The sequence below is a fragment of the Colias croceus genome, chromosome 17, assembly GCF_905220415.1.
Source record: "Colias croceus chromosome 17, ilColCroc2.1".
Lineage (NCBI taxonomy): Eukaryota > Metazoa > Arthropoda > Insecta > Lepidoptera > Pieridae > Colias > Colias croceus.
This window is the reverse complement of record NC_059553.1, coordinates 827556-850930: the sequence shown is the minus strand read 5'-3', so window position 1 is coordinate 850930 and position 23375 is coordinate 827556. Positions and strand designations below refer to the sequence as shown.

At 31.9% G+C, this 23375-nt stretch overlaps 1 protein-coding gene across 2 annotated transcripts in view; it reads right to left on the bottom strand.

Moving 5' to 3' along the window:
- LOC123699409 (transcription factor SOX-4-like) overlaps positions 1-23375 on the bottom strand; it is an 86050-nt gene that overhangs the window by 3778 nt on the left and 58897 nt on the right. Inside the window, exon 1 of one of the 2 annotated variants that reach the window (XM_045646358.1) lies at positions 13604-13706. The exons of the other annotated variant lie outside the window; for it this stretch is intronic. The gene's annotated coding sequence lies outside the window, so the exon portion shown is untranslated. Of the gene's footprint in view, positions 1-13603; positions 13707-23375 lie in introns of those variants that run through there. 2 annotated transcript variants of the gene reach the window in all.

Genomic DNA, 23375 nt, shown 5'->3' with positions numbered 1-23375 from the left:
TTTTTTGGAACCACTCTAACCTATATGTTCGGTTTTGTAGGATCACGATTTCTGTATTTGGTAAGGCGAACCGTCTACAGGTAACAATCCTGTTTCGTTAAACTTTAATTTAGAAGCAATTAATCACTCGCTAAATAAAATGTTAAATCTGTTTGAAGTCTGTGAATAAAAATATTTAATTTAACATTCTATATTCGAGCTTAAAGAAACGCTTTCAAAGAAAATAACTAGGATAAAATAAAAACAATTTTCATTCAAAGCTGAAAGTCATAAAAGGGGATAGCAAAGGGACAGCAGTATAAAAAGAACATAAAAAACTCAGGGCTTATAAAGGTTACAAATGAAGTTATATTTTGTAAAGCGATAAGAAACTATTTGCGAGTAAATTGACAATTTTCTACGACGGGAAAATTACTTGATTTCTAGCGGACATATAATTTGTGAGTGCTTTTAAATTTTTCAATGCTTCAAAGTTGTTTTAGTTTCTTTTATTTTTCTTTACATTTGTGATTACGGGTTGACTTTGTAATTTAGCTCGCATTTAGCGTTATTATGCGATTATGCTGTTATAATAGGCTTTTATTAGGGTTTAATGTTACGTTTGCATAATATACTAAACACAATTATTCGTAATTTTGATACAGGACTGTAATCTTTTCTTTTTATACATTTATATTTATTATTTCTATAGATGACATTACGAATGTTGCAAAAAGGAATCATATTTTATTCTAGACGACTTGTTATAATTATTTTATCTAGCAATCAATCTGGAACTTTATGAATGTACAGTGAATGTTAAACAACCAGATCTAGGAAGCAAACGACTGTGCATAAAACTCGAAATACTTCACAATTCTTGATAATTTGAGCGGCGATAAAAATGTTCATTGCTTAATCACCATGCCTTGAAGCATACTATAAACTATTTTTGACATTACGAGAAAAATATATGGGATTGGCATGAAATAGAGGTTAAGAGAAACGGTGCTAACCCAAGGCCTTCTAAAATGAATGTTGGGCTCAGGTACATTTACATAATTTTAAAATTATATATATTCTACAAGACCTTGTCACGGAGTAGGTTTTGCGTTGTAATTGGGAGGTCGTTGTGCTCATTATCTCTTATCAGAGGGAAATTAGACGGAGGCGAGGCTCCAAATACTTGAGGTTGGTCTGGTATTAATCTAGGCTTTCCCTTTCAATATCATTCGATAGTTAACAATTATATTAATCGTCTTGAGAATCTAAGTGTGTATTGGAGTTCTTTATTGATTTTACATTTATTAATTGTGCTATTCTAGAATTCTTTATTTGTTAGCTACCTTTATATTCTTCTTCAAAAACAAATGTGTCAACGTATTTAGCGTTTATAGCCAATTTCATAAGATTTTTAGACACAATAGCAGTATCGTGACAATCCCATATCCTCCAAGGAAGTGGGAACTAGTTCCTACCATGGGTTTCAAGTTTAACTCAAGGAAAACCTAATATTCTGTTACGGAACCTAATCAAACGCCGATGGCGGTACAACCTTCTATTTTAGGCAACACATGCGCGCACGCACAAGGGCATAACACTTCCTGAACTCTGTATTGAAGGCTTTTTAGCTGCTTTTGGTTGTGTATTATCGATACCGTAAGCTGCATTTAGGAGGGTTCAAAGGGAAAGGCTTTTTGACATGAACTGATAATTCAAATGTATTATTTATTTAATTAGTTTATGAATTATTTCGTCTCTTCTTATATATTTTTTAATATGTCTTATTTTGAAAATAATAATAGTGATAGTGATGGTGATAGTGATGCCTTTTAAAATAAATATGAAATTAATAGTGAAAATCTCAATTTATAAAGAATAGAAAAAATTCGATCACGAGGCGGGACTCGAATCCGCATCCTTCGCGCCATTCCGAGGCGGATGCCTAACCAACTCAGCCACTCGTTAGCCAACTTGGTTAGGCATCCGCCCCGGAATGGCGCGAAGGATGCGGGTTTAGTCCCACCTCGTGATCGAATTTTTTCTATTCTTTATAAATTTATATTTATAAAAGCATTTGAATGCCATAAAAACCAAAAAATATAAATTCAGTGAAAATCTCTCTGTTACCATTTTATCATTTTTGACTGTGTTAATAATTAATTTTTTGTTTCGATTTAATAAGAACGATCTTCTTTAGTATCTCCTTATCGAAACATCGAATGCAAATCACGACAGATTTAAAAAATTCAAAGTATATCCCATGACATTTAATTCAATTACCGAGTATTTCAAAACGCAACACAATAGTATAGATTACGGTTCAATATTAACCTTTTGCTTATTATAAGGCAATATAAAGCTTACGATGTAGGATTCAAGGTTCATTATAATATATGAGCACACGGTCGATTGCGAAATGAGTGTGAATACTCAATCTTCAGTAAATTAAGATTTAATTCACTTGTGTGCCAATTTATTCGAGCCACTGAGTTACTTGGTTCTAACTGATCGTGTCGCAACGACAAGATGAGAGAATTATAGAAATTTGAATCGCACATTTGTATTATTGCATATGCATCTATACTAATACTATAAAGCTGAAGAGTTTGTTTTCTTTGTTTGTTTAAACGCGCTAATCTCAGGAACTACTGGTCCGATTTGAAAAATTCTTTCGGTGTTAGATAGCCCATTTATCGAGGAAGGAAGCAATTGGCAATACTATATGCAGGTACAACTATGAATTAAAATTAATAGAAAGACATATTAAATTATAAAAGACTAGCTTACCACCCGCGGCTTCGCCCGCTTTGTCTAAAACCTAATAAATTATATACTAAAACCTTCCATTCGAATCACTCTATCTATTAAAAAAAGCAACAAAATCCATTGCATAGTTCTAAAGATTTAAGCATACAAAGGGACATAGGGACAGAAAAATCGACTTTGTTTTATACTATGTAGTGAAGATAATCATTTTGTTGAATGATCTAAGACCTACGTCTGTACTTTAACAGCAGGTATTTTTGCTCTTTTAAGATTTGTACTTCTATATTCTACCAATCTAAGCACCAAAACCCATCAAAGGAGTTGACTCCCCATTGCCACACCCGTAAATAATTGCTGAGGCGACTCCATCGGTTTCCGTGTTTCGAGCACGTTTATTTTTCAATTCCGGCCGTTTCGCGACTCCGAGGCCGCGATAAGGTTTTTTAAAGATGATTTATAACAACTTCCTAAAAGGAAACGCTTCGATATGTGTGTGTTTTGAGCTGTGTTCCAGACGTGCTAAAAATTGGCGCAGTTTTTAAAGTGTAAATGAGATTGGCATATTAAAATTGTATTTGTTTATTTGCAGAGGGGTAACAACATCTTAACTTTACATATTAAAAGCCATGTTAGAGTTTATTTATTAATATATTCGTATATTGATCAGAAAAGTATAGCATGAGTTACATAATTTGAAAGATTTTTTGTGTTCTCCTACCTAGTATGAATTTTATATATTACTTGAATACAGTAGGTAAATGTATTTAATTAACGATTACAAGCCTACATATAGTACATTTTTAACCGACTTCAAAAAAAAGGAGGAGGTTATCAATTCGGCCGGTACTTTTTTTTTATGTATGTACACCGATTACTCCGAGGTTTCTGAACCGATTTACGTGATTCTTTTTTTGTTCGATGCGGGATGGTGTCGAATTGGTCCCATAAAAATTTTATTCGGATAGGCCCAGTAGTTTTTATTTTATGAGCATTTTTGTCTGTAGGTATTTGTGAATTTTGCAAGTGCAAGTTTGAAGTCGGTTGTTTTTAACGCAGTTATCACTTGTGCTTTAGATTTTCCTTTATTAAGTTAAGGAATATTAATACTAAAAAAAGGTCAAGTGGGAGTTGCATACATTCTACAAAATTAGCATAAAATATAGCCTAGATTTGCCTAGATCACAGCCGATGTGAAAATCCTTGAAAGTCCTTCCCAAGACACTTACTATCTAATGGCTGTTGCTTTTATATTATAAAATATATTGCGTTAAATATTAACTTGTTCCTGGAGTTTTTAACGGATTTAAATCCCCGTCAAAAATATATTGAGGTTTATTTACCCGTCAAAAATGTATTGAGTTTATATTAAGAGGACTTTACCAATTAAAATCTAAAAAATGGAATGTTAACAAATATATTAGTTTTTTTAATAAAGTATTCATGCAAAAACTAATTTATAAAATTCTTTAATTCGTAATCGAACCTGCGATATTTAATTAGGTATCACTCATAACCACTAAGCCATTTCGCTATTTTAACGAATTCGACCTTTTATTAATTAAACTCATCAAAATTATTTACTCGATACTAAAAATTCCAAATTTAATAGCTCGTAATTAATAAAATTAATTATTTGAATGTCTGGCTTCTCGAATTATTTTTTAATCGACATACGGAAGCTGTTCATATAATTTATATATAGATAATTACATAAAATAACATAAAAATGTCCAATGTTATTATTTATTAATTTAATTAGGCTAGTCACTGATTTGTAAAACATGACATATGTAAATAAGCATGATATAAATAAATTTAATCGTTTTAGGGCCGATTTTTCAATGCCCAGATAAACAGTCTAATAACTACCCCTCGAATAGATTTATTCAATTGCTTATCTAACTCATAACGGCTCGCCTATTTTTCAATCGTGATTTATTTGATGAATAACTATCTGACAAAATATTTCCATATTGGCAGCTCTGCTCTTGAAGTGGCGAAACAAAGATATTAAATTAGTCAGGTTAGAGCGGGATAGAGTCAACTTGCAATATGTCAAAAACCGTCATTAGGACTCACGTCAGGAGTGCATTTTAAGTTTATCTTGTGTTCTATGATTGTTGATTATTGTTTTGATTCGAGTAAAGAGTTTTGATTAAATTTGTGTTAAAATTTATATATTTTACGATGGAAACGACATAAAGGCAGCGTCTGGCAAATTTTCAATGGCATGATCATCAGTAGGTACTATCAAAAACATCAATTTCAATATGATTTTAATTGATAATTATTTTATAGAAAGAGGCTTTATTGTAAAAATTCTACGCTCTATGTTATTACATACGAAAATATCCCAAATTTGACGCGTCAGTTGTCAACTCAAACGTCTAATCGTCGAATAGCACGCTATCTGGCCGTTGGAGCAGCAGATAGATTTATTCCTCAAATAACGTAGTTATTCGATAGATAAGTCCTATTCGTCTATTGAAAAATTGAATATTTTGTTAACTGAAGAATAAAGTCTATCTAGCTGTTTATCTGGGCATTGAAAAATCGGCCCTTACTATTATAATAACGATAGTTTTTGCGCCAATTATATTTTTCGTTGATTTCTTTCACCATCTAAATCATTATATTTCTCATCACAAATGTTCATAAAACTAATAATCACATTTACGACGCAGATAAACTACAAAAACACCGGTCTAGTAATTTATGTGTTATCAAAAACATACCAATATACGAATTAGCTTGAAATTACTTCCATTACTACAACGATTTTACGCCAGTAATTATAGGTACATTCAGGAAATTTAATATTTTAAGTGTTTACATCAGAAATATATTAATAAATACGTTTCAAACAACATTTTTTTTTTTTTTCATGGATGTACAAAATTTCAAATTTTAATCATGTTATTAACTATTGTAGTATTAATTTTATGTATTCTTGATAAATTTTTAATTGTGTAATGAATTTTATGTTTTTATACTTATTTTTTTTTCAATGGATGATAAATTTGATTAACTATGTATTTTTAGACTTAAAACTGAAAAATTTTAAGACCTGTTTTTTTATAATTGTTGTATACGCCTGCTTTATGGCCAATTCAGTTTAGGAAATTATGATTAATGTACTTCTGTAAATTGTATTAATTGAGTCATTATTGGTGTGTCTAATAAATAAATAAATAAATAAACACTATTATTATTAGTAGGTAATATAACTAATATAAATAATAAATCGCATTTTAAATCCGTCAGAAAGTTATCCTCACTTCCAGAAATAATATAATAAAGCAGCCGTCGCCACGGGCGATAAACAGTCAATAATATTAATGTGAATTCTATAATTTCACACAAACAATCCGACTGAAATCCGAGTCAATATTGCAAGATGGCGACTAAATTTCATTCTTTATTTTCAACGGTCCGATCAAATTGCTTCAGTAATAAGGTTGAACTTTAATAAAATCTCCGGTCAAGCGGAAACTGGATATTTTTCGAGGGTTCCGTACCCCATATCGAAAACCTTCTCCGTTGCTATGGGAAACGGTGAACATTGTCCTATTTATACTTAACTAATAACACACTAGGATAATAAACTGGTCAGGGAGATGTTTAGAAAATGGAATCGATAATAGGAATCAATATTCTTTTTGAAAACTCGAAATATTTTAAAATGTTTCCGTTTAAAAATAATTTGCCTTATAACTAAGTCAAATACATATTAGCGCACCTTGATAATTTGTAGCTAACTACTTGTACAAAGCTAAACGTTACCACGTTAATCCCTTAAAAATTGACATCCACTCGAAATGAAGTCCTCTTTTTGTAATTTCAATAGTCATTGTCAATAAGTCTTGGAAAGGTCCCGAAAAGTTTCATTTGGACTATTGTCATTACCCACGAACAATGGTGCTCATCTGTACTCATACAATGGGTCTAATAGGGTCTTTGTCAAGGAATGGGGATTGTCAACATCTCCATTAATATTTTACTCATTCAAAAGAGGTATTACGCGTTTAACACTAAATTTAAATTGTCTTTGAGATAACGCTGGGTACGGTAGCTTTTGTTTTGGGTGTTTGTACAAATCATACTCTTCTATATCATAGAATATTGCCTTGATATATAGAGTACAAGATTTCCGCCTGTGGCTTCACCCGTGTTTTAAAATATAAACCCGAAAAGTTCCCATGGAATATCCGAGAAAAAAAGTATATGTCTGTGTCTAATTCTGTCTCTTACGCTACCTACATACCAAATTTTATTGTAATCGGTTCAGTCGTATTTGCGTAAAAAACATCCATCTTCACAAACTTTCGCATTTATTATGTTATTAGGATATAGGGCAGGAAGTGACGTTAGGCTAACAATAAGGTTTATCGTACGTCGCCAGCCACATCGCCAGCCTTTGACCATGTCAGTTCAAACTTCGGGCTTTCCAAACTTATAAATCCTAGCCAAGTACATTGGAAGACTGTTACATACATTTATTATTCACTAGCTTTCCGCCCGCGGCTTCGCCCGCTTTGTCTAAAACCTAATAAATTAACTACTTAAACCTTCATTGAGAACCACTCTATCAATTAAAAGAACCGTATCAAAATCCGTTGTGTACTTTTAAACATTTAAACATACATAGGGATACTAGAAGTCCGCCCCGGCTTCGCCCGTGGTACCTACTACCTACGTGTTTAAACTATCCTATCTCTCAAGTTGGATCGAACTGCACATGGTGTCCGAATTTTATTATTATCGGTTAAGTGATTTAGGAGTCCATTGAGGACAAACATTGTGACACGAGATTTATATATATAGGGATGTAGGCACAGAGAAAGCGATTTTGTTTTATACTATGTAGTGATTGTCAAAGATTAATATTGCAAAAGTCACAGGATAATATACCAGGACAAACAATAATAGTTTCTTAAAACTAACGTAATCTCATTATAAATAAGTCAATAAATAATACAATGAGATTACGAAACAGACACACAGATGATAAATAAAATCTCATATAATTATAGATTGGAAACGCATTTCAATTCATATTTAATGACTTCCTCCTTTGCACGGGCGTGGTAGGTTTAGGTCACGATTTATATTTCACAAGCCTATATATACATAATTATAATCTTTATGTTTGTTTAATAAATTTAAGATACTTATTAGTTTTAAGTTTTATAAGAAACTAGCTGTTGCCCGCAGCTTCGCCTGCGTGGAAAAGATAAATTTTCATGGTACTTTCATCCCCTATTTTATCTCCTTGGGAGTAGAATTAATTAAAATCCTATATTTCATCGGATGCTCCTATGCCGATCTACCTGCATGCCAAACTTCAGCCCGATCCGTTTAGTGGTTTGGGCTGTGCGTTGATAAATCACTATGTCAGTCAGTCTGTCACCTTTGAGTTATACATATATTTAGATATTTATATTATTTATCTAATAATTCAGGTATAATTAAAACGAAAAACTGTACGTACGTTTGTAATTTTTAAACAAAAAACCTGGATGAATTTTGTTAAATTTAGCGCAAATAAAATATTTATACGAAATAGTTATATTTTTTATGATGCAGTAGTTTTTAAATTACCTTGGATATAACACTACATAAATTCATAACTTTAACACTATCAATCATAATAATTAAAACCTAAGTAGGTATAAATAACTAAGGATTACAATAAAAACATAAAAATATACTAATTACGCTCTAGATTCATAATTTTAGGTTTTTCTTATATTTTTACTAGCTTACCGCCCGCGGCTTCGCTTTGACTTAAACCTAATAAATTATATACTTAAACCTTCCTCTTGAATCGCTCTATCTATTAAAAAAACCGCATCAAAATCCGTTGCGTAGTGAAAGATTTAAGCATACAAAGGGACATAGGGACAGAGAAAGTGACTTTGTTTTATACTATGTAGTGATAATCAGTAAATAGACTTGTTATGTAGACCATAATATACTTATTAGTTTTTAAGTGTTAAAATCATAATTAGTAGCTGTAAACACCCTTTTTACGCTCTGTTGGTTAACAACGTTTATGCTGTAATTTTATCATACTAGGTGTTCATTGTTCATAGAGCGAGTAAGGTTAAGCGGAGCTACGCGCGGCCGACTTTCGGATGGGATCAGGGGCATTTTGTTTAGCTTTTTTGAATCTAAGGTCTTGAATAAATGTTTGGATTTCTAATATTGACCACACCTTATTTTAACGATTTAAGGCTCTTGCATTTTCATAATATTATGCTCGTTTATGTTCTGTAAAAAATATATCTGTAAATACTGACTGAGCTGTCAAATTATTTGATACTAGCTGTGCCCCGAAGTTTTACCAGCAGTGCTTGTCTATGATGATTACATTACTATCTTAAACCGAAAGAATTTTCAAATCGGACCAGTAGTTTCTGAGATTAGCGCGTTCAAACAAACTCTTCAGCTCTACAATAGTAAGTACTATGAAAAAAACTATTACCTTATAATTTAACTCTTTATAATCAAATGTTTTTTACACATACCTAAGAAGGTAGAGCATATAAATTATTTACAAGCTTGAGAATCGAACCCAAGCCCCTCTAATAAAGCATTAACCACTATACGGTACATAACTATACCTAACTAATGAGATTATCAAACGTAACCACAAACAAAATTGTACACACAAATCATTTCTATTACACCTCAAACCACACGCGGTAATCGTTCTTATTACTTGTGAACTAGAGTATATTATTGCGTACAGTAAATTGGTTGATTGAACGAATTTGTGTGATAATGGTACAATATACCTACATATCTAATTATCTATATAATATATCAATTTAAATAGAATTTCATAATATAATAATGGATTTGGGTTAATTTAGTAGTCATGTTTAGCCTATCATATATTTTTGCTAAAACATTGTAGATAGGTAGTAAACTAAAACCACATAGGTAATCTATACTAATATTATAAAGCTGAAGAGTTTATTTGTTTGAATGCGCTAATATCGGGAACTACTGGTCTGATTTGAATAATTCTTTCAGTGTTAGATAACTCATTTATCGAGGAGGAATCACGGGGGTGAAACCACGAGGAGCAGCTAGTTTATTATATTGTAAAAATATTACAACCATTTCCATTCTGAACAATAACAGTTACATATTAAAAATAATAGAGATGTTATATAATATACCCCGCGGTTTTACCTGCGATCACAAACACAAACAACATTTTTGGCAAAAAATAGCCCTGAATTCTCAACAAATCTGCACCATTATAACTGCAAAATTTCATCCAATTATTTACATCATTTTAATTCGTATTAAAGTACATATCAATTAGTATTAATTTAAAACATAATAAATTCAGATCACATAGCCAGTCTATATACAGGGTGTCATCTATAAGCCTTAAGGCTCCGAATTCAATGGCTCTTGGTAACAGCTCAAGCCGTATCATGTTTTATTCATACTGTATATTTGATATGTATCATAATATTATATAGAGTTAAAATAATATTGTTTTTATATAGTTATTAATATTAGTAGTTGTTTGTTTTATCACAAATTTTATAACATTACTAATATAAAAAAGAGTGTGTGTGCCGATAACACGTGTCAAAAGTGAAACTTCTTTGGCAAGATTCAAAGATACCAAAATCTTCGCCTTACTCCATGACGTGACGGTATTACCATGACGTGACGGTATTACCATGACGCGAACTTGAAATTTTACTCTCAACGCGCCTAAAAAATTTTCACTTCAATAAATCCTACTAATATTGTAGCGTGAAAGTAACTCTTGTCTGTCTGTCACTTTTTCATGTCTAAACTACTAAACCGATTTGGACGAAATTTGGTATAAAGATAAAAAGATAGTTTTAAACATGAGAAAGGACAGCAACAATTACAAATTGATAAGCAGTTTGCACGAAAAAAAAACAATAGAAAAATATTAAAAATAAAAAAGTTTTATCAAGGGTCACAGTTACTTGTACTTGTCTATTCTACATGTTAAGAATTTAAATCGTTTTCTTATGTATATATATGTATGTATGTATGTTTTTATGCAAATGCTCTATATTGTTTGTTGATATCGCTAACTCGTGGTTTGAATAAATAGTGACACGTGTTTTTAATATCGGGAAAGGCTAAATTAATTTATTATTACTAGGCTGAGTTATGCTTACTATAATATTATAAAGCTGAAGAGTTTGTTTGTTTGAACGCGCTAATCTCTGGAACTACTACTAAAATTGGATTATAAAAGTATATACCAATTTCATTTTCGCATTCATAAAGTATAACTTTAAAATTACGTAACTCAAAGTTAATTATATAAAGAGATCAGTAAGTCAAATATCTTTGTTACAAGGCCATCGCCTAGAGCGCTTTTTTAATAATAGCATATATTTTATAACTATCATTTTTATAATTTGGGTCGGTATCTTAAGATTGTGTATGGATAGCAAAAAAATATAATTAATTTTATATTTCTAATTAAAAAATATGTAATAAAAGTATTTCTTAAGGTTTTTAATAACATCAGAAAGATATCATATCCCTAAATATGAAAAATCTATTTAAAAAAAATTTATCCTACTACATTTTGAATTTCATATATTTTATTCATATGTAACATATTTATTATTTATATTATTTCATAAGGAAATAATGTTTAGGGTTAATACCAAGAACTACTAAACTGATTTTCATGGGTTATTCAATTTAGTCTGTTTCAAGACATGTAACATATTATGTATCACTTAACAAAAATTGATCAATACATCCATTCGTCTAAATTTAACAATAAATTCTTTTTTTTTGCTGACGGTACTTATTTCGAATCACGTTCTAGTCGGTAATGATACTTGGTTTTTTGTTCAAAAACCACAAATAATAGCTCGTTTTGTAGTTTGTGGAGGTGAAATGAAGGTCGAAAGTACATTTTTTGTTTTAAATTGATATACATATTAGAACTGTAACGGTCATGTTTGTTATTTAGCAATTGTTGTTATAAATTCGAAGGTTTTTGTTTTTTTTTTGTATAGAAAAATGTTGTTCTAAATTTGAAGCTTATTATATTTTTTTTTCTGTAAAGAATCTAGATTGTCTGGATGGAAGGAAAAGTAAAATAAAATTGCCCAAAAAACTATTGTTATAAAAAAATCACTAAGATTTTGTGCTTAGAACATTTAAAGTAAATGTTAAAATTACTAAGAAGTCACCTAAATTATATCTAAATAAGAAGGATACAGTAAAAATCATGATCGAAATGTTAATAAAATGTAACTTATAAATTGGTTGCATTAGCTTAAAATATGTTACTAAAAAGTTTTTGCCTCGTTTATCTACATTTTCTACTATAACATTAAACCAGGAAAGTAAAACTATAATTATAATTATAATTCAGATAGATAAGTAAATTAGTGCTTAGGTCTGGTTTGCACTAGGTCATGCAACTCGTTTGAAGGGGAGAGTGTGCAACAGCTTTTGATTGTAACATGCGGTGAAATCGCTATGGGTAATGTACTATTTTAATCAATTGGAAACATGAAAAAGTTTATTTTAGAACTAAGATTTTTTATCGTAACATCAAGATATTTCTATCTATGCATCATTTACTAGCTGTGCTTCGCGGTTTTACCCGCATTGCTCCGCTCATATTGGTCTTAGCGTGATGATATACCTATATCTACCTATAGCCATCCTCGATAAATGGACTGTCTAACTGTTTAATAATTCAAAACAGACACGCGGTTCCTGATATTAGCGCGTATAAGCAAACAAACATTTCAGCTTTAAAACATTAGTAATGTAAAGATGGAGAAGACCGCCTCCGTGGTACAGTGGTTCACGCGTCAGCGTAATACCGAGAGGTCCTGGGTTCGATTCCCGGTGGAGACGAAGAAAAAAATTGTCTCGGTTTGTTAGGACACAGAAAGCTGATCACGGTCTACTTGTCCCTAAAGAAAATCGATCAGTGAAACAGATGTATAATGCATCTGCCCCTTATCCCCCTTGGGGACATGGGACTTCACTTTTAATGTAAAGATACTTAAAAAAACAATCAACTCTAAACTGTTTAATGTTTATTTGTTTAAAACATGTACTACTTAATAAGTTTTTAAGTTGAAACTTGTTACAAATTGGATACAGAAAGAAAGCAAGCAGTTGCAGTGCTGCGATGGAAAATTTTAAACAAACAGACAAACTTTATCAACTCCAATATGTGCCATTGGAAACTCGTTAACTTAAAAGTTAAATGTTAGTCTTTAAAATTATTATTATATTGCATTTGCTGATGTTTTATTTATAGGTAAAAAGTTTTTTTTCTTCACTTCATTGTTATACCTATATAGGTAATTCCAAAAAGAAAATATGAAATAACTCAAACGAAAGTCGGTATTTTACGATAAAATTTACGTCAAGCTACTTATATCCATAAATTAAAAAAAAAAATAAAAATACTATACCATAATATTTATATCAGAATTAAAATAATAAGAAATACGTATAGCTAGGTACATATTTAATAACTAGCTGCTCCGCGCGGTTTCACCCCCGTGGCTCCACCCCTGTTGGTCGTAGCGTGATGATATAATATAGCCTATAACCTTCCTCGATAAATGGGCTATCTAACACCGAAAGAATTTTTCAAATCGCACCAGAAGTTCCCGAGATTAGCGCGTTCAAACAAACAAACAAACTCTTCAGCTTTATAATATTAGTATAGATTTAACACATGACTCATGTTAAAATTAACGTTTATTAAAAAAAAATCATATATTAAATAATAAATACAATTTATGTTCAATAAAAATGGAATCTTGGACTTTAAACCATTGCCATCGCTTACCAAATACGTACTGCCTTGTAGATTTCACTCGTAACTTTCTTACCACAAAAGTTCTACCGAAAACTGTCTACTGTTTGGATTAATTGAACATACTTAACCAAAATTAGTAAGTATATTGTTGCGGTAGTTTACCTGAAAATAAATAAAAATATTATTAGTTAATTTTACATTCATATTAAAGTAAATACTTTTTTTCTTATGATTATGACAATAAATTAAATTACATTTATATCCATCACTAGTTATGCCCTGCGGTTTTACACGCATTGCTCCACTCCCATTGATCTTAGTGTGATAATATATATTAGAAATAAAATTTTCAACTCGGACCAGTAGTTCCTGAGATTCATTGAACCAAACAAACAAACTACAGCTTCATAAGATTACTATAAATAAACTATTTTAAATTTAACTCAATTACATTAAACTAATTCATTATTAATAGAAAATAACACACGTTTCACCAAATAAACACCACACATGTCGGATGCAAAATATCATTACGGTAGAATTTATGAATTTAGAAGATAAATCGACTTGTGGACCAGTTCGTGATTTCCTGTATTGTAATGTATGCGAGCGAGTAACGAAGGTTGTCATAGAGTATGTGAAACAGATGTGTACTTATTTCTTACCATATATTTTAAAGATTTAATCATGCACTTTTTAAATACATAGTCTCTGTTACTGAAGAACAATATAGCAGTATATGTATTGTCCTAGCTAATAAATGTAAAACCTAAAAAGGGCAATAAAGGCTTATTTTAATTATAAAGTTTATTGAAAACAATATTGAAAATAGTTTTTCAAATACTTTTTGAATCTTATTTTGTAAAAAAAAGTATAGGTACGCTTTTTATTTACTTAAAAATGTAAAAGTTGCTCATACACTACAAATATGATATACTATATTTTTTCTAGCTCTCTGTTAAATATAGTACATCATATTCAACTATTATCTCTTTTCCAACTGAAACCACTAACTACTCTATTACCATAGAGTAACATACAGACATGCAAACACATCTGTTTTATATTTACTAACAAATCACGTTCACTTGATAAGCAGTTTTTATTCACAACACAATGCTTATTGAATCCAGTGTATGTATGACCTTAGTGTCGCGAAAGTTCAAGGTTTGCTGTTACGGTTTTGATAGGATTTTTTACGGATAAGAGGTCATATACGGAAGTGAATTATAATAATTATATTCTGGATACGTTTTATTGTGGTAATTTTTTATTGATAAAAGTTATTAATATAATATTAAAATATTTATAATGTCTCTTTCTACTAAATTATTATTAGACGATTGGGGAATAGAGCCCCAATTTTAAAAACAAATAACAAGTAATTCATTACTTCAAAACTAAAAGAAAACACATTATATTTCAATGTTTCAAACACGCTAAAAGCACTTCACATACAACCATCTACTTCAAAACAAAACATTTCAAAAATGAACAATCCAGATTTGAATCTCAAAGCCATTCCCCGATGTATATATTTATTTTCAATTTTATGTACATATAAAAAGGTAATGCAGTCCGTCTGTCTTTTATGAGTGCGTCCACCGTCTCATACCGAGACATAGAGATTTTATTCGTGTCATAAAAGCTTAGTATATTTATTCTATTAAATTTGTTGGTATTTTGTTGTAAATTATTATGTATGGATTAGGAATTGAAATAATAATGTTATATGTCAAATATCACTACATAGTATAAAACAAAGTCGCTTTCTCTGTCCCTATGTCCCTTCGTATGCCTAAATCTTTAAAACTACGCAACGGATTTTGATGCGGTTTTTTCAATAGATAGAGTGATTCAAGAGGAAGGTTTTAGTATATAATTTATTAGGTTAAGTCAAAGCGGGCGAAGCCGCGGGCGGTAAGGTAGTATGTGGCTAGTCCATACTAATATTATAAATGCGAAAGTAACTCTGTCTGTCTGTCTGTCTGTTACTCAATCACGCCTAAACTACTGAACCAATTTGCATGAAATTTGGTATGGAGATATTTTGATACCCGAGAAAGGACATAGGCTACCTTTTATTGCGAAATAAGTACCACGGGCGAAGCCGGGGCGGACCACTAGTATACTATAAACATGAGACCAAATATTATAGAAAAACTTTAAAAAGTTAAGGTCTTGAGAGAGACAAAATTGTGAACTTTTATAAACGTAAATTAATTATGACTGTGAAGTTGTTTAACACTATTTTCATCAAATTACTTCGAAGTTCAATAAACATAATAATATAGTTACAATTTTTGCTAGTAAACATTAATTTAGTAGAAAGTTATAGTAAATTTTTAAGTACAGAATAAGTTAATAATGAATGTTTCCAAACGAAATATGTACCAAATATATACTAAGCGAGCATGTTTAATTTTATTATAAGCTTTGTTTAAATAACTATCGTTTCAATTTTCTCTGTAAAATCTCTCTAAAATATCAAAACTAAACCATTTCTATGTAACTCCAGAACACAATCAACATTATCATTATGCTAAGACATTAAGATTCGTAACTTTACACTCGCAAAGGAGTTTTCCTTTTGAAAACGAGCAGACATTTAACTTTGACGTTTTGAATTTTTAATTGTTCGTATTTACGTAATTTTCTTGTGAATAAAACATTGTTAGTTTTATATCAAAGTAAAATAACGTTTTATTAATGTAAGTAGTTATGTTATTTATTAAACTTTAATTGAAGTTTCGTTTCTAAAAATACGTAAAATTAATCACTTATTTTATAACAAATAATATCAGTTACCTAGTGGTACGTAGTAAGTATAGATAAACACATTTATAGAAGACTAGCTTTCCGCCCGCGGCTTCGCCCGCGTTTTCAAAGAAAAATCTCCATAGTTCTCGTTCCTGTTGGATTTCCGGGATAAAACCTATTCTATGCGTTAATCCAAGTTATTCTCTATATGTGTGCTTAATTTCATTGTAATCGGTTCAGTAGTATTTTCGTGAAAGAGTAACAAACACACACATACACATCCTCGCAAACTTTCGCATTTATAATATCAAACTCAAACTCAAACTCAAACATTTATTTAGTCAATTAGACTTCTTTTAGAAGCACTTTTAAAACGTCATTACATATTTTCACATTTACCACCGATTCGGAAAGCAGTATCTACGGAGAAGAATCGGCAAGAAACTCCATAGTTGCTCTTTTTAATCATGTCAGTTTTACAATTTAATTTTACAAAATACATAATATGTACATTATAATCATAATATGCCAAAGAACTATCCTGTGGTTTTTACGCGACAACCCTCCATGGGTTTTTATCGTATCAGTAGAAAAATATAGTTATATGAATACTAAAACTGTATATAAGCCCAGATGAATGATTTCCCTAGTATATTTTGAGTACATAATAAAACCTTATGTAAAGTATTGGAATATAAATAATGCTAAAGCGAAGCCTGTACTAGCAAGGAATAAATCATAAGTTATTAAGTGTGCGTATTGTCAATAGCAAGCAGCTACGGGTGTGCATACATGTATGTTATAAATGGCTTTATGGTAAGAGCCATTCAGTACTTTGTTGATGGACTTAATGTGAATTTTAACGACTGCAGCCTTAATTTTGTGACTTTGTATTTAACGGGGTTCTACGATAGCTTATTTTATAGCTAGTGTGAAAGTTTAAAAGTTTTTCATATTATTTGAATCAATATATTTATAGGTATATGAAATTAAACTTCAGTACATAGTATAAAACAAAGTCGCTTTCTCTGTCCCTATGTATGCTTTATTTATAAGTACGCAACGGATTTTGATGCGGTTTTTTTAATAGATAGAGTGATTTAATAGGAAGGTTTTAGTATATAATTTATTAGGATAGACCAAGCGGGCGAAGCCGCGGGCGGAAAGCTAGTCATAAATGAAATAATCAAAATTCCAAGTTTAGGTACATTGATACCAATGTACCAAAACCCATGTATTTTATAGTTTGATTAAAAACGAAAAACTCCAAGACTCCATAAATATAATCTTATATATAAAAATGAATCGCAAAATGTGTTGGTAAGCGCATAACTCGAGAACGGATGGACCGATTTCGATAATTCTTTTTTTATTATATTCCTTGAAGTACGAGGATGGTTCTTATGTAGAGAAAACGTAAATATGTACCACGGGCGAAGCCGGGGCGGACTGCTAGTAGATTTTAAAAGAGCTCAAGACTCCATTCCACCATAAGATAAAGAAAATATACTCTAAAATCTTACATCAAAGCAATTACAAATAAACCTAGTTAACAGACTCGTGTACGCATAACTCCGAAACACATTTAGCGTGTACAGGAGAATTATAACTATGTTAGCCGGCAGGTGAATACGATTATGGCTTTGTATGACTAAATATTTGAGTACTAAGCCAATTTCAGGAACTTCCAGAGCCCTCTGCGAAATAAAAGTTAAGCTATTGCATAGCTTCTATCGCGGGCCATGAGCGCGGGGACCGAATCGAGAAATTCCGTAACGAAAAAACCTCACGCTCCCCACTCCAACGGGCGGAGGTGTGGCTTGAAGGCATAGCATGCACCGCGGCAGTCCCCGAGTGCCACACGTCGTTTTTTTATGTTGTTCGGGTGTATATTTCTAGAGAAAACAACTTTTTGATTCAGAACACGTAAATTAATAAATTTTTCACTTTTTACTCAATGTTTATGAACGCTAAATAAATACAATTATAACAATTTCGTTAAAATTGTATTTCTACTTAATTACAAAGACGTGAAATTCAATATTCACTCGGGCATACCACTAAAAGAAACTAATTAACGTAAAGAAGCGAACCCTAAATAAGAAATTCTGCTCCCAGAATTTGATAAAAGTATAAATAATGGAGTAACCTATTTACAAGAAGAGGCAGAAAAGTCCAAACTTACTCGAGCCATGAAGACAGATTGGCTCTTTAAATAATCATGTAACTAAGCTCCTGGTAACAAGGTTCCTAGTTTCGGCGTCTGTCTGAAAATTGGTTCATCAAACTCTGCGATTTCATAGCCAGCCACCGTCCGTATAAAGTATTAAATTTTCCTTCGCTAAAAATTTTTGCAGCTCATCCGAGTTGAGGTTGAACGTCCGTAAATTCTCAATGAACGTCGCAGCGAAGTTTTTGCTCACAATTTTCCGACATGCAACCCTATTGAATGTCGAGTAGCTATATCGGAATCGTGGAATTTTCGACGTACAAATATCAAAACATAGACGGCGAAACATTTTTTTGTGTAACGTCATCTATAGACGCGAATGTTTTGTGACTAATCTTTTAGTTATATTTAAGCCTAAACTTAGAGACTAATTAAATTTATTTAAACATTTCTCAGTTCTCTAAAATGTTAAAGTAGGTACCTAAAGAAGCAAAAAATTGCTACTTCACTTGGTACTTTATCTATTAGTGAAGTAGGAATAAAAGGAGTGTTTTCTGACAAAAACGTATTACATGGTACCAAAACATACACCCAATACAATGTTGACTCCGATTTCACACTGTTAATTATAAAATCAAGGCTTTAAAACTGCGATAGCGGTCAAGAAAAAAAGGCAAGAATTAATTTGCATAAGGGATCACGCCACGAGCAGATTTAATCTTAATAATTAGGTACAGTACGTAAAGCATTTGATATACTGGTCTGTAATTTACTGTGTATGGTGAAATTGTTGAATATTTTTTTCACCGTCACAATGATTAATGAGAATTTGATGTGAATTACATTGTTGATAATTATAGTGTCATTATTTCTGTTACAGCATATTTTTTATCTGATAGACAATAGGAAGGAGCTATGATTAGAAATACATAGTACAAAAACGAGCGAAGATTAATATTTGGAGCATTATATAAAATCAATGACTAAGTACTTCCTTTTTATATCGAAAAAGAAACAAATAAAGTTATATTTGTAACAGTAAATATTGCTGAAGCAATTGAAGTAAATAATAAATTCGATGATCTCAATTTTAGTATTGATAATAGTAATAATGTACCAGCTTCCTAATATTCATGTAACTATGTTAATTGATGCAATCTACATGCAAACGCAAACACGTTAACAATTTCAAAGGCAAAACATTTTTCCTTGAACTTAGTACCACTGTGTATTAATAAAACCAGTTGATAACGCGTAAAGATAATTCAACCATCCATCTTCATTTGCGAATTCTCAAGGGGATTGATTTAAAGTCCAAACGTACGAATACGCAAGGGAGCTACCAGACATAATCGCACTAAAGTAACGACTAATTACGTTACAGCCATCTCAAATGTACCAATTTGAAACTCCAAGTTACAGGGTTTCAATGGAAATTTATTAGTCCAACAACTATTTGTCAAAATTGTCCCCGAGGGTCGGGAATTGCAAATATCAGTGGAACTGCCAATTTGTTGACCCTCAACGTAGAACTCTCGTTCAGTTTTATTAACTCCATATTTAACGTATTTCCTCGTTAAGGCTTGACGAAGCGGCAATTACTCATTATTTCGCAAAGGTTTATGGATCCCTTAAGTTTTCATAATTATAAAAGTGGCTCAAATATTTCGGGTAAGCCCGGTTTTGTAATTATTTCTAAGCTCGTATTTCAGGTCGAGAGCTTGCTCGTCTGGCCTTGGGAATACCTTATAATTGACGTATAAAATAATCTATTAGTTTCTACAGGATGTGGTCTACCGGTGTGCTGAGTTTTATCGAAATCCGTTAAGATTTTACGTGATGGGCGAACAAATTAACAGACAGACAATCGGCAGACATCTGTTTTATTACATTTAATTGTATAGTGCCCTAGCATATTGTCTTCCATTCAGCGTAGTCGTTAAAAAGGCTATAAAATGCAGTTGACATTCATTTTATAGACATGAAAATAACTATAAAGTTAATTTATAACTTCTAGCTAATGAAAAATTAAAAAAAAACTCTTCGATGCAATTTTTCTTTTTATTAAAACAAGCACAGAAAGCAATACGATAAAAAATCTCACAAATACACGACAAACTGTTGCCCAGTTTATTTTACAAATAGACATGTCTTGCCAAGTATTTCAGGCTGTTTCGCGGTCTAGCAAGTCGTATCGATAGTGACTTTAAAACTCACTACTAACTCAAGCACAACTTAATAATATATAGGGAAAAGTTGTTTCAATGGAGTCGAGGAGCGCTCCGAGCCAACTCTTTTGTTTGCTTATTCCATTCCTTCTTTCTTTTTAAATACGACACTTTGCATGTCGCCTGCAATCGGGTCTTCAAATCGCCCGGGAATCGTTCGAGCAGATACTTATTGCCACCGAACATAGGATTGTTCTTTTAACGGTCCCGAGAGGATAACTCGACACTATCTTTTGATATAATAAGTCGCAAAGTCGCCCAAAAAGCAATAAGCGTAAACAAAACTCCGGCAAAGTTCGTTTGGAAAGAGGTTCACAATATTCAAAACAAGAGAGGGATGTTTAATGATATTCATGAATGTTAAAGCGGAGCGTTGTTGTGAAATGTCGCTTAGACTTGTAAGTTACAAAACAATGACACTAACTTAAGCCCGGGATGTAGAGCCGGTGCTATCTCCATTTGATAGCGTACATAAACAACAGACAGTCTTTATTACCACTCGGCAATTCCGTATTATAATTCAAAGTTTTGGAAACTCTCGATTCGGGAGCGAGATCCGAAGCACCTTAATACTTTGGCATTAAACAGAGCGTAATTCACTTAAATTCAAAGCAAATGAGACAAGTTTGTTCGCTTATCGCCTCTCTGGACTCGTCCGAAACTTTAAATAACTAACTGTTTAAGAAAGCCAAACAAATTACGGATTAACTTCCAGCAGACCCCGGGCGGCGGGGGTAGTCCGACGAAAATATCTTTTATAGTCCCGACGGAGGAATAAAAGCATAAACGTGTTGTTTTAACGCAAAATGAAATGACGTCCAGCCGCGGAAAGAGAATAAATTAAAAGTAAGGATTCGGTTTATTCTGCGCTGCCTTTTGCGAGTGCTTCTACGATATTACTTGAACGTGTTTCGAAGAACCTCCGCCATGTAATGTGAATTTATTAAATCTCCGCTTGCAACAGTTTAATATCATTTACATATACTTGGCTCAGCTTTTTGTCTGTCCACTGCGCTCGGAGCCACGATAAATTCTTCCTAGCCAAAGGACTGACATGGCGATCTCCGATCATAAATCAAAATTTAGTCAGCGCTTGTACTAGCGAGGATATCGTCTCTTTACTCCGTTATCTTTTTAGTGGAATATATTCTGAATAATATTCGTTCGTCGTTCTAATCAAACTTTGGATATTGTTGCCAATGTTAACAGACTGAACTATGAAGGTTTACAATCAATACTCAAGGTTGTCTGTCTATACTTTGTACTGGCGGGATAAAAAATTTCACAAAATGCTATAGCATCAGAATTTTTTTGTGCACAAATCCCTCGACGATACATATGACGCGAGACAAACGAAACACTAAAATTTCATAAAGGTAACATTAATAACATGTCTAGCCGCAATCGATCGCAATTTTATTTCTATGCAAAATCGTCTGCATAAATACGCTCGGCCGAACCCCATTAATAGATCCCGCAAACGGAATTTTATATCAGGGACTTATTGAAAATAAACGCGATAAAGCAACAAAGTTGTATTTATGAGAGCTCTGACAAAACGTACAGCTGGATACAATTTTCCATTTCAAAATGCTTTACTTGGGCCACTATAATTTAATATTACACGAGCGAGGAGCGTGGGGCTTTGCTTGTATTGTGAAAGTGAATAATTTGACTATAGAGATTTAGTTCGAGCATGCGGCGACTACGGATGCATCTAAGCAATTTATTTGCGACTAACGAGTGATGGGAATGATGCATTAGCAGAATTTAATTTGTGCTAGAATTGAGTTTGATGTCGGCCATTATTCGTGGCTTCGTGGATAGAATGAGTCGTAATGCCTCGGTTACGACGACCCGATTCGCAATTGTTTTAAAAGGAAACTATAAAATTACGGCAACAATTAATCGGTCGTTTGTTTTGGTGTGGGTTTTAGCTTTAGTTTTGATAAAAAGACGGAATTCGTTTTGAACAACAACTTAAGGATTTGGTGGTATTGAATCGAGGGCTATTAGAACGTATTAAAATGAAGTAATGTAATAAAATTATGTGTAAGTTAATGTAAATAACAAAATGCATAATGTACAACTTGCCGGTGGACTTATTTAAATAGTTTATGCATTTGTTTTGTAATTATAATAGATTTTTTATTATAAACGATGTTAACTAAGCTGCAGTTTAGAATTGATTATATAATTATTAGAACAAAAATATCTGACCTTTATGTGTGTTTATTTTGTACCACATGTCTGTTTTCTTTTTTTATACATTTAAGAATTTATAACCAAGTGATTGTATGAAAAATAATCAAAATAAAACGTGTTTTAAAGCCGTTATCTGTACATCTGCTGAAAGGTAAACAATCGCAACAAATAATGTTATCAAACAGCTGATATGACGGTTTATTGATTCCCCCGAGTATCGATTGCTCATTTGTAACGGTTATTTCAGTTTTAATACAATAATATGTATGACGTATTTTTGTAGAAATAATATATTATCATTGTGTATGAGGTTATAGTAATAGTGATAAATTGGAATGTTGAAAGAGTCATAGTTTAATTTGGTGTCGGCACTTTTAAGACTAAAAACAATAGATCCGATAAAGAGTCAAGATTTTGAAAAATTAGCAGTTACGTATTT